This window comes from Quercus robur, chromosome 4 (genome assembly GCF_932294415.1).
Source record: "Quercus robur chromosome 4, dhQueRobu3.1, whole genome shotgun sequence".
Classification (NCBI taxonomy): domain Eukaryota; kingdom Viridiplantae; phylum Streptophyta; class Magnoliopsida; order Fagales; family Fagaceae; genus Quercus; species Quercus robur.
In genome coordinates this window covers 54351856-54365216 of record NC_065537.1, presented here as the reverse complement: position 1 = coordinate 54365216, position 13361 = coordinate 54351856, and the positions used below count along the sequence as shown (strand labels likewise).

The following is a 13361-nucleotide window of genomic DNA, read 5'->3' as shown; positions in this document are numbered from 1 at the left end:
TTTATCAACTTATGTCAAATTGAGGCGAAAGATGTTTTCTGCCGAAAAGTCTCAGTAATTGTCATTCGTGTTAAGCATTGAAATACTCTAATTGTCATTGCTTACCCTCTTTTGTTTCATCTTGTGCACTAAATATCACCGTCATTATTTACTTGAGTTTTTAGAAGAATTAATAAGGCGAAATTACATCATTGGTCCCTCAAGTTTCAAGTGAGCGTAATTGGTCCCTCAAGTTTTTAAAATGAGTAATATAAGTCATTATATTAACTTCCGTTAGTAATGTTACTTATGTGACTAACGGAAAAATGATATGTCAATTTTTTTAAGGATGTGGCATTTCTATATTAAAAAATAACAAAAATTAATTTACAAGTAAAAAAAAAAATTTGACCCGTTCTAATTCAAGTAAAACCCACAAGAGAGACATTCATCAAAAAAATAAAAACCCACGAGAGAGATATTGAACCGTTCCAAGCCGAAGCCAAAGAGCTTGATATCGATCATGGAGGACATGAAGAAGAGGAAGAAGATGAGGACGACAACAATGTTCGCAATCGTAACAACCGGCTGATACAGTTGTTTCCAGTGGCTGGAGATGGAAACGTAGTGGGGTGGTTGGATCTCACTTCGACTTTCGGCGAAGCCACAGAGCAGAGGCATGGTGGTGGTCGTTGCGACAGTAGCTGGATTTTATGTATAGGAATATGGTTCTTGTGCTATTGTGCTTGTCATAGACGTTTTGAAGATTGTTGGAGTGTCGAAAGGCATATGTATGTGTAAGAGAGAAAGCAGGGGTAGAGATATGGAGGCTAGGACACAAAGAAAATGAAGAAAATAAAAGTTGTAGGGAGAAAGAATGTGTTATTTCAAAGACTATATGTGTCCGTGGCAAAGATCAATGGAAGCTCTTGGTGTCTTTGAGAAGTTGAGAAGTCAGGATCTCAGGGATAACGATTGTTGAGTTTGATAAGTTCTTTTGAATGGTATAGGAATATGTTAATTTCTAGTATTGTTTAGAACTTTAGATATCTGATTAGCAGAGCTGTTTAGAATCTTTAGATTGTAAACCAGTTGTTTTGGCAGTTTCTACCGGTGGTATTGGGTCCACTTTTGCATATAAACTTTTGTAATACCTGGTCTTGTTCTATTTGTATTTAGACGACGATGGTGTAATTAAAGAATTGTTTGAAACATGTCAGATTTTTTGTTATGTGTAAATTTATTTTTGTAATTTTTTAATAAAAAGGAATGCCACATCATTAAAAAAATGATAGATCATTATTTTATTAGTCATGTAAGCAACATTATTAACGGAAGTTAACAAAATGACTTATATTGCTTATTTTGAAAACTTAAGAGACCAATTGCACTTATTTGAAATTTGAGGGACCAATTGAGCACATAAGGTAAACTTGAGGGACTAACAGTGTAGTTTCGCCAATTAATAAGTTAAAAGCCTGCCTAGATTCATATTTATTGCATGGTATTTGATTGAGTTGTCCATCTGGTTCCAGGTATCATATATATCTTTCGTTTACCTGCAAAGAATATGAAGATTAGCGTTATGTCCATGATCTAGTACTAAGGAAAGGGGACAGTGGGTGTAAGATTTGTGGGATTAAGAATTTTTCTAATCCTTGACAAGAAGGGGGAAAAAAGTACTAAATAGCAGGCACAATTGATATTCATCTTCAGACATGAATTAAAGTATAGTAAAAATGATGGATATTATTTGGATGGGAAATGAAAAAAAAATAATTAATATTTTGACAGCTTTTTTCATTTCCTATAAAAACGGTATCAAAACTTTCCTAAAATAGATTATTAACGAGTGCCTTTAGGGCACTCGTTAGCATGACCCTATTTGGATAGCTGCACTTATTTGAGTGTTTCAACTGTTGTCCATTAAAGTATGTGGACATTATAGTTGAGACTCATCTCATACATGTTTAGTGTAAAACAGAGAATGTAATAGCTGCAATAATTGTCACTCCTGCATGTGTTATGATGTTTTTTGGGTATAGAATATCATATGCAGACAGTGGCGGCTCCAGGAATTTTTCTCAAAATGTTCCTTAATAAGTATAAATTATACAATCTAATAAAAAGAGAAATTCATATATTGACAACAACAACAACAATAAAAAAACATGCAAATACATAAAGTTTACAATTGCTTTCTACGAGTTTTCATATTTTGAAATTGATGTATAATAGTCTCATTATCAATGCTACAAGCTATATCTCTTTCAATGTACACAACTAAGCAATCATTCATCCACTGAATGTAAAATAAATTATGGAGCAAAATTTAATTTTATTAGCATAAAAAAAACTGAGGGTGTTCCCAAATTTTTTTTTGAAGGGTAAACAAATAAAATTTTTTAAATTATTATATAAAAAAAAAAAAAAAAATCAGGCCAGGGTGGTCTCCGCCCCACCTTAAGACCACCCTGGCCTTAAGGTGGGGCGGAGACCACCCTGGCCTTAAGGTGGTGCCTCCCCTGTATGCAGATATGCTAATACAAACTCTCTTATTAATTTGGCAATTGTTGCTGCTGTACCGTGATGGATCTCATGAGTCTACCAAAGAAGTTACCAACCTGAGGAGTTACCTTCAGAATTACTTGCAAAAGCCAATGGCAAAGTTGCACAAGTAAGGGACGTGCTATCATAAAAGGAAAAATGATGAAAGGAAGCCACCCAGGTGAACGTTGGAGAAAGATTGACAATAGTGAGAATGAAGAGAATGCTCCCGAGAAGAGAAGTACATGGCCAAGGATGCGAGAGTAACTTTCCGAACGAGTATTGATTTTCATCTTCAATTCAAGTGCCAAGAAGTACAAGCATGTGCCAGCCAAGAAACCCCACACATTTGCTGGGTGATTGTGATGATCCACTTGGAGAAGGGCAAGAAGCAATGGATTTAAAGACATGAAGATCTCATGGTTTGAAATGGAGGAATTGATCTCTTGCTTACTTGCACATTTGCTGAAATAAAAAGATTAGATCCAGTTGATTTAAAAAATTAGAAAAAAAAAAAAAAAAAAAAAGTAAGCGAAGAAGTAAGGCAACACAAGTTTTATGTATCTAATTAATTTTTTTTTTAAATAAAATAAAATTGGAAGTGTGCAATCACACAAATTTCAAAATCACATGTTCTTACATCTAAAACAAAGAAATCACATATATTATTATTCCACTCATTTGCATGACTTGTAATTAATAGGGGACAAGTTAGGAACTTGGGATCTACCGAGCATTGTTGTTGCATTCGTAATCAAGCTATATGCAATGTCTTTGTTTCAACTCCGGCATCCTAAATATTAATGTACAAGTAGATCCAAAAGTTCTAGACATTCTTATTGCTTGTGCTCACTCATGCCTTGATTGCCATCTGGCCTTGATTTTTGATGCAGATCAGTTTGTACTTAATTTTTGCTTTCAGACAATTCCTTCCCACTAAAAGAAACCTATGAATCGTTTCATTTAATTCATAAATGGTCAACTGGATCAAAAAATGCAGTTGCCTCCCCCATTTTGCGGAAAAAGATTTTATATCACTATTACACAAGTAACTCCATTTACATAAAGGATCTCACATGAAATGGTGAGTGGGTGACACTACTAACTTTATTCCACAGTTGATACAATCTATTTGCTTTAGCCTTTAAAACATAGCTTCTGATTTTTGGAAAGTTTTACCCATGTAATTGTTACATAATATTTAGAATTATTTCTTTTTATATAATTTACATTAAAGTATTGGAAGAAAAAATAACCCAAAATTTTAAACTTTTGGGTTGTGCAATTGTGCTATAGAAGCCATGTTTTTATTAGGGTTTTATTTTTTTAAAATGAAAAAAATCTACATGGGGTGAGTTCTTGACAAACTTAAGTCAACAATCCAATACTTTAGTATGCCTAAAAAATTTAGCAACTCCAGCCAATGAGTTGATGATACCTTTAGCCCAACTTTAAAATATTTGGATTAGACCCAATAAAAGAGGATTCAACAGGTAACTTACCTTATTGGGCCAAGGTTTGGAATGTTATCTACTGCATGCATACAAAATGCTACCGAAAGTGAATAGAGAAAATCCATAACTGTGGATCCCACTTGTTGTGCACCAGGTGCATGGTGCGTTCATATATTTCGTACAAACAACAAATGGATTAGAATTCAGATAATTTCAGCCAAAGGTAGCTTGGATATATGACATTTTAATTTTTTTTTTTTTTGGCAAATGAAGGATATAATACAAAGATTCTGTTTAAGTACAAACCATTAGAATCAGTACTTAGAAAATCAATAATGTTCACAGGTGAGCATTTTAATTTTTCACGTTTGCATATGGCTATTTTATGATCAATCAGTTTTCTGAATTCATCAATAACAATATTTTTATTATAGCACTAATTATAACATTCCATGTTAATAGTTATGAATTTTTTTAAAAATATATTTTTTTTAGAGTATTGTAATGGATAATTTTTTTTCATAGGATGTAAATTGTGATTAAAACAATATCATTTTAAATGACTTATTATTGACGTTATTTTTATTATGCGTTAATCATGACAAGTCATATGAACAATTGTAGAAAATATATGTCATTAGACTTATTATAGTTTAATAGCTAAACAAACCTACATATATTGCATGTTTGGCATGCACAAAAATAGTAATATTAATAATTGTACAAAACCAATAATACCACATCATTGAACAAAGTTTTCTTGTTTATTTAGGTTTTTATATAAGAATATATGAATAAAATAAAATAAGTATGTTTAATTCTTAGATTTTATTTCTCTCTTTTACTTTCTCGGACTCTTTTTTAATTTATTCATATTTTATATATCAACAAGAAAGGGGCACATGTTTTCATATATAATCAATGAAGAAAAAATAAAATATATATCAACAATGAATAAATGTAAAAGGAAAAAACTAACAATATTAGAGAGCTTCATTATATCATTAGAAAGGACAAAAAATCGCATCTACCATTTTAAAGAACTTATTAAATATGCTTTCACTTTATCTAATTATTATACAATATCATATATATATATATATATATATATATATATATATAGATAGATAGATAGATACTATATCAATGACTTCAAATATCATATCAGTCTTAATTGCTCAAAATGTTTAAGATTCTTGTATTTTTTTTTCTATTTCTTTTTTCTTTTAAAGATTGCTTTCTGCTCATTTAACCTTACGCCCTAAAATCAAATCCTCTTTAACTTTCTTGTTTATTTATTGAAAGAAAAAAAAAAATACAGTTATGTTTAAAATGAACTTAAAATAATAAATAAATAAAAAGTTAAAGAAGAAAATATATCATATTTCCGCCAAAGCATGCGTGGATTGAAAATACCCAAGCCTGGTATATCTTTTACTATTTCCTTCATGCATGTCATAACTACAAAATACCTCCATATCACTGAAAATGGTGTTCGATCGAGACTGTTATGAAAGCCATCGGAGATAGCTAAGGTGTTGGGGTTGGTGCAATTTTGCACCAGATGAATTGACACGGGTATAGATCTTGTTCCATAAAATGTACACGTTCACACACAGACCCTTTGAATTGAAAGACAAGAGTAAGGTTACCAAAGTGTTGTAGACTAACCTCTTAAGGCTGGGATGAAGATGGCAGCGGCAACTCGGCTTCTTTGCACTCATTATTCTTTTAGCTCTCTTCACTGTCACTGTTTTGACTCTCCCAATACGGTAAGCGACAATGCTTTTTTGATCTCTCATCTCATTAATCTCTCCTTTTTGAGAATTCATTTCCATGACTATCCGAGCTAGTCGATAGAAGCATCCAAAGCTTCAGTTGGAGGGTCACTAAGATTAAACAAAACTCAAAAACCCTACTCTACGTAGCACGTAATTAAGGAAGAAGTATATAAGTTGAACTGAAGTAAGAAGTAGAAATGCAACAGATGTCTACTTTGATATCATATAGGACTAAATTGGGTTTTGGGTTCCAGCTGACGTCAACGCAGACTTATGAAAACGCGTTTAAAAGTGGCAAACTTTCCAATAAAAGTGGCAAACTTTCCAATCCCACCCCATTCATATCATTTTCATGAGAAACTAGAACCTAAGCTGTCCTTCCATTTATTCCCAACCAATAATAAAAGGCCACTGATATAACAATGCTAACTTAGCTTTTTAAATGGCAAAAGCAAAAAACCAAACTATTGTTCAACTTTAAACTCAAATTACATACTATTTGAAGATTGAACACCCAAATTCATTTTATTTTCTAAGTTCAGTTAGTTTAACTAGTAAATTTTATTATCGTTAAATAAGCGATTTGAGATTCTATCACTGTCTATACCAAAAATTAATTAGTATCTTAATCTAATGATAAAAAAGCAGTCATAAAAAATAGATGCTATCGATTGAAACTCTTCCTCTTAAAAAAAAATAAAAAATAAAAATAAAAACGATTCTACTTTTATCGTTCAATCCTTCTTCCCCTAATCATCTCATTACTTGCTTTGTCAGACTAGTTGGGTGGTTATACTAACACTACCATTACAACTAAGCATGACTCAATAAAGTATGCTACAAAAAGGCCTATTTTATTCTATTTCTATTTGACTATTTCTTCTATATCTAGTTTCTATGTAAGTGCCCTCTATCTATTTTAGAAGTCCATAATGAAAAATTAGTACAAGAATGAAATTAACTCTTAGATATGTGTGTTTCTCTCTCTCTCTCTCTCTCTCTGTGATTTATGAATAATTAAATATGGTGCACTCTAGCTTTTTGATAAAAATCCAAAATGTGAAAAAAAAAAAACTGTAGAAGAATGAAATTAAGAGCCTGTTTTGTTAGAGATTTTTAGTATTGTTGTTTAGGTATTGTGAAAATACATGTGAGTTAAAAAAATGTTGTAGAAATACATTTTTTATTGTTTAAACAATGATTTTTTAAACACCCCCTACCTCTTAGATATGGTATTTTTGCCTTGCCCCAACTGTTAGTATAATATCGTTAGAAATTAAGTCGTCTTTTCCCAAGTGACACCTGATTTTGGTTTTCATATTTATATTGTAAATAAACTAATCTTTGTACAAATTGATTTTAATATAATTTACTTCATGCTGGTCTTAGATAGAGGAACATAAATGACTTTTGCTAAAACGTAGATAAAATGGTGGACATGATATGAGTCTCAGGGGTGAGCTAATCTCCAAGTAACAAGTTACAAAGTCTTGGTCAATCTGTGTTGATGTAAGACATTCACTGAGGAGTAGGGATGTACTAACCTAGCTCATGTAAGTAAAAAGGACATTTAGGTTATATACGGTAACTATTTTTGTTTTCTTGTTTCCAAAAACTTATTTTTAAGAATAAAAACGAAAAACAATTTTCTTATATTTTAGAAATAAAACTTAGTTAAAAAAAATTGTTTTCCAAAAAAAAATTTTGAAAACTATATTAATAATATTAATTTATTGTGATTTAAATTGTGCTTAACAAGATTATATAATTTACACAAAAGGTAAAAAGAAATTATTATTCAAAATCTTGGAGGAATAGAAACCATGATTGTTTTGGAGTGGCATGCAAGCCTTTATTTCCTATTTCAAGTGCAACACTATTTCCTAATTGTTTTAGGAGTAATTTTCATAGCATGTTACATGTAAAACACTGAATTCCCAACTGGCCTTAGATATCAAAGTTCAACTTGGAATCATGGTTGTCAAAATCTCGACCTGGATCCTACGATTTTACGATTTCATCTGACTAAAACGATCTAGATCTTTCAAGAATCTTTGCGATTGTTCAGGATGGGTAGGATCGTACAATTCTGACGATCCCAAACAACCTTTGTTTCTTATAATTTTCTTTAACTTGACAGAAGGCTTAGTTAGATCTAAATGAAAATAAAATCCCAATAGACCAAGTTTTTCCACTCTAATGTAAAGAGTGTCAGTTGAACCCAAATAAAAAATATTCTAGTAGAGTGTCACGTTTTGAGGTTTTTGGCATCTTTAAATGATGCTTACAAATAGATATAGTGATGTAAGGTAATTATATCAATGAATGTATAATTTATGTAATTATTTAACATACCAATGTGTATTTTTTGTTTTTTTCTCAAATAATGTAGGATCTTACGATCCACGATTCAATCCTATAATCTACGATCTCACCTACCTTCCACGATCCTACGTAAGATCCCAATTTTGACAATCTTGCTTGGAATTGATGTTTTGTACCTCACGTGCTCAATGTATATTGACTGGTTTGGAATAGTAGCGAAGTAGATATGAGATATAGAGTTCTACTTTAAGTAGACTTTTTCTTTACTTGGCTTTGTACTTTGCACGTGAACATAATGGAATACAATTCTAGTGCTTGAAGGAATTGTATCTTTGCCAACTTGATATCCTATATAAGCAGTGTGTTGTGGCAATTGTAATATAGAGAGAAATAGAGAGTGAAATAGAGAGATTGGCTGGTGCATATTTATGAGAGTCCTCTAGTGTAGAATAGGAGGCAAAGTTCTCTATTCTTTGTATTTGTGAGAGAGCTATTAGGTGTATTGGGGATTGGGTGTGTGTGAGAATATTGATATACCAACTTGTTTGTTGCCTGTGGATGTAAGTCAAAAGTCGAACCATGGAAATCCTTGGTGCTCTTTTGTTTGTGTGTGTTTGTTTATTTTATGATTTTGGGTTTGCTTCATTCCTATTGTTTATTTCTTGGAGATCTTTCTATAGTCATAATATTTCCACAATCAATATTGAGGTGGGAGTGCTATCAATCCAAAGGTGCTTTCCTACAACACATGATGATTATAAGCCTATCCAATGATTTATGAATTAACCACATATGCCTTTTGGATAATGTGGTTATGTGCTTGAATATATGTATTGATTAATAGGGAAAAAAAAAAGGAAATTGAGGAAACTATTATTGCATTAGCTTTAATTAGTGAATGAGTGCATGCATCTAATACCAACTATGCAACTATTATCATAGAAGTACAACCAATGAACCACAAAACTGTACAAGATATAGAACTACCACAAATAAGGTGTTATGATTGCCAAAGGCTTTGTAGCTGAATTGACATCTCCCCATGCACAAAGTGCTTGGGGGTCTAGGGGAGAAAGGGTTTGAGCTGCGAGGTTAGCAACATGTTGTAATTATTTCTCAAAAAAAAAAAAAAACAAATAAGGTGTTACAACAGTAAATTGAGTAATTAAAAGTATTAACTAGATAATAAAAAAGCACAATGAGTCATAGCCATAGCCCATAAATGGTGAAATTTTTTCACATACACAAAACAAACAAACCCAAAAAGCTACAAGAAAAATGTAAATCAAAATTTCAAATTCCCTATACTACATGGAAACAACATAACTTACAAATAAGGGTCCGGTTAATGAGTACTATAATAACATATGTTAAAGATTAATAAATGCTAATTTATGAGCTATTATGCAAATTTTTCATAAGATAAAATACACATGTTAAGTATTCATTGGCTTACATGCATAAATTCATTTTGCTTGTATGTGCTTTTTTGAATATATATGTCATATGTGTAAAATTTGATTTTTTTTATGATGGATATAAAGACATTATTTAATAAAACATTAAATGCAACTTAACCATTATCCTTATAGTTCTTCAAATTCTTCAATTTTTACATCTTTTAGGGTCCATTTGGTTGAAGGGGTGGAAAAGTGAGAGGATAGAAAATGGTGGGAGGATGGAAAAGTGAGAAGATAGAAAATATTTTAATTTCTCTCCTTTTTGTTTGGTTGGGAGTGGAAAAGTGGAGGGATAAAAAAAATCAGTTTGTATAAATTTACTCATACACCCTTGGTAAAAAATGATGGCCAATTAATACAAAAAAGTGACAAACAACCAAAAAAAATAAAAAAGCAATCATCTAATTTATTAAAAAATAAAAATCATGTCTAGTTAAAAAAAAAAAGAAAAAAAGAAAAAAAAAAAAGGCAACTTGCCCCCTACCAAGGTTTTAAAATTTGGACCGTTCATTGAACTGTAAAAGAGAGAGGTTCAAGTTTTTGAGGTCGAACCGAGGTTGAACCGGGGCTGATCTGTGATGACATCATAATTAATTTAATAATTATTTAAAATATAAATAATTGTATTAAATTAGTACAAATATTAAAAAAATTAACTAAAATAGTGCAATTAAATATAGAGATATATTATTCCTTTATAGGAACAAATCTATCTTTCAAATGTATTTTCTTTATCATAATTCATAACTTTAAGAAATATTAAATCCTAGTATTTTTTATGTTGATTAGTTAAATTTGTGATAATATCTAATAATATAATAATTAGAATAAATAAATATATATATATATATATATATATATATATATATATATATAATGGTTTTTGTGTAATTGTGTTGCATGTCCGCAACATGGCACTTATAAAATTATGAATGCATTAATTTTTTTTTTTTTTTTTTTATAAAAGAAATGATATGTCCGTAACATTTTTACAACAATTTTACAATAAATTCTAAGTGGCAGGTTATTACTGGTTGTTATTGTTGGAGCAAAAAAGTAATCTAAACATTAGGTTCAAATTTGAATCAATAACAACTAACCACCTATAATTTATTGTGAAAATATTTTAAAACTATTGTGAACATAGTATTTATTTAATTTTTTTTTTTAAGGGACGAAAGGATGATATTTGGTTTGCATTGCATGTCTACAACTTGGCCACTAGAAATATAAGAATCAACTATTTTCTTTAAAATAAAAACAAAACATAAAAAGTTAAACACTTCAACCACTAGCAAAGCAAAACGTGGAACTCCAATAAATTCTCCCACTTACTACCTTGACCACTTCTCTTTCTTTACTTTTGGCTGCTGAAGCAGTGAAGCCATCATTAATTATTCAATCTTTTTCCTTTCTGTTCTTGTGTGAGCTCTCTATCTCTGCTTTGGTCTTCGTCCTAGAGTAGCCTACATCTGTTTGCTAGGTTTCTTCTCCACAATCAACAATTTGCTCTTTCATCAGTGGTCTCTTTGTGTTTGTGTTATCAATCAAAAAGAGCTCCTTCTCTTGATTATCAAAAAAAAAAAAAAAAAAAAAAAAAAGCTCTCAGTCTCTCTCTGCAACAAATTTGAAGATTGTGAATCAGTGAAGCTTAAGCACCTCCAAAAATTATCAGATCTCCTTCTAATCTTTGTTCTTCTTCGTGTTTTTTCATTTCTTTTTTAGTTCTCCTAGATCTGATCATAACTTCATACCGGTGTACCCCAAATTCACCGGAAAAGCTGAAGCAAAAAGAAACCGTCCGAACCTTAAAAACCAGTTACGGTTCTTAGAACCGCACGGTCTGACCACGGTTTACACAGGTCTTTACTTTTTTCCCATAGAGTAGTTCTTGCAGTTAAAAAAACCTCAAAATTAAGAGGTTCATGATTTTTCGATTGGACCGTACGGTCTGATCTAGGTTTCAAGACCCTGCCCCCCACAACTCAGGAAATCAAAAAGTGAAAAAAAAACAAAAAAAGAAAAACAAAAAAGCAACATCAGGAAATAAAACCCAGGAAATCAAAAAATGAAAAAAAAAAAAAAAACAAAAAAAAAAAAACATCAGGAAAGAAAAAGAAAAGAAAAAAGAAAAAAAAAAACGACATAGGCATTTTTGTCCATTAAGTAGCCACATTTTCTCCTTTCAGTTTTCTTTTCATTTTGGAGAGAAAACTTTTTGGTGAGTTTGGGAAGAAAACACGTGGACCCTACTATTTATTTTCGTTCCTCTCACCCCAACCAAACACTTTCAAAAAAGTTTTTCTTCCCATTTTCTCTTCAAAGTTTTCTATCCACTCTGTTTCACTTCTAAACAAACACACCCTTAGACCATTTACTAAGCCAAAACCCACAAGCATACGGTTATCCAAACAAAATCCAGAAACACAAACTTGTTTTTGCTTCCAAAAACAATAAACAAAGAAGAAGAAAAAAAACCCACCTTTAGGAGCTCCCGTACTGTGACACGGGTCAATCTCTGCTTATGCGTCATCAGCCCTAACGCCATGTCAGCTGTTCAACTGAATCTTTAACGTCAACTTCCTCACCAGCATCCTACCACTTCAGCGGACTCATTGGCCCGACATGTTGACTCAACTTGTTGATTGTTGATCCACAAGACTAGGCGATTAAAGTTATAAAGACACAACCATCAATTCATCACCCCATAATCCTGAGCCAAAACCCACAATCATATATACGATAATCCAAACAATTATCATAAATCCATATCTGTTTTCCAATGAGCTTAGTAAAACAAAAACAAACTCACATTTAGATACTCTCTAATAGCATCAAACGTTGTATCCATAAGGGTACTGTTACCCCTCTGCAAAAAGGAAGTGAAAAAACATAGATGATTCGATGAAGTTTCTGAGTACGCAGGAGAGAAAATAGTTGGTCAAAGAAAATAGAGAGTTACTGTAAGAGTAGGTGAAAATGAGTGGGAAAAGAAGAAAAAAGAACACCTTTTTCAGGCAAGTACCATTCGGGATTGTCGGGTAGATGAGTTTTAGTTAAAAAGTGTCTGTTATGCATATATAATTGGACCGTCCTAACTGTGTGCAAATGGGAGATGTAAGAAAATGGAAAGATGCCGAGAGTGAGCATGCCCCTCTAGCCCAAGAACTAGCAAAGGGAGGGGGGCAAAGAGGGCCCTCTAGGTTTGAAAAGAATTCCCTACTCCCTCTTGCACTTCTTTTGTCATTGTCGGACGCCTTGAGAAAAATTATTACTCCACTACTAGGTCCAATTGGAGTCAGTTAATTTCAAAAGGAATATCACCTAAGCCATTAATTCCTTCAAAAAACTATTATAGGTTACTTATTATAGCAGCGTTTTTCTATAAACGTCACTAAAAAAATGCCACTTAGGCCTTTTTTTTTTGCAGTGCAAGCTCGCTTATCAATGGAGGTATGGCTATATATAGCGCCCCCACCCCAATTGGACTGATCATTGGTTATTGAATAATTATGAAGAATCTATGCATTCTATGAGTACGTGTTAGTAACTAGTAAGACTATAAACTTAATTGACATCGTTGTATCTCTCTAGTAGAGCGCAACACTACTAAAAATAAAATAAAAAAATTGTTGTGAAACAACACAATAAGTTGGAGGTCCATATTTTGGATCAGTGGGGGCAAACCTTAGACAAAGTGAAATAACCTCAAAGATCTGATACTGCCATTGGTTCCAAAGGAGTGAGATAAGACCATGAAATGGTGAATTACATTATACGGCATGATCTCCAATTTTTATATATGTGGATTTATC

General features: G+C 31.9%; 1 long non-coding RNA gene across 1 annotated transcript; it reads right to left on the bottom strand.

Moving 5' to 3' along the window:
* Positions 1-2501: 2501 nt before the first annotated feature.
* LOC126723004 (uncharacterized) lies at positions 2502-12585 on the bottom strand. Its single transcript, XR_007654096.1, has 3 exons — positions 12359-12585; positions 12029-12259; positions 2502-2991 (listed from the first exon to the last, which is right to left on the bottom strand). It is a non-coding gene; the product is annotated as an uncharacterized LOC126723004 (long non-coding RNA).
* Between the last annotated feature and the right edge of the window lie 776 nt (positions 12586-13361).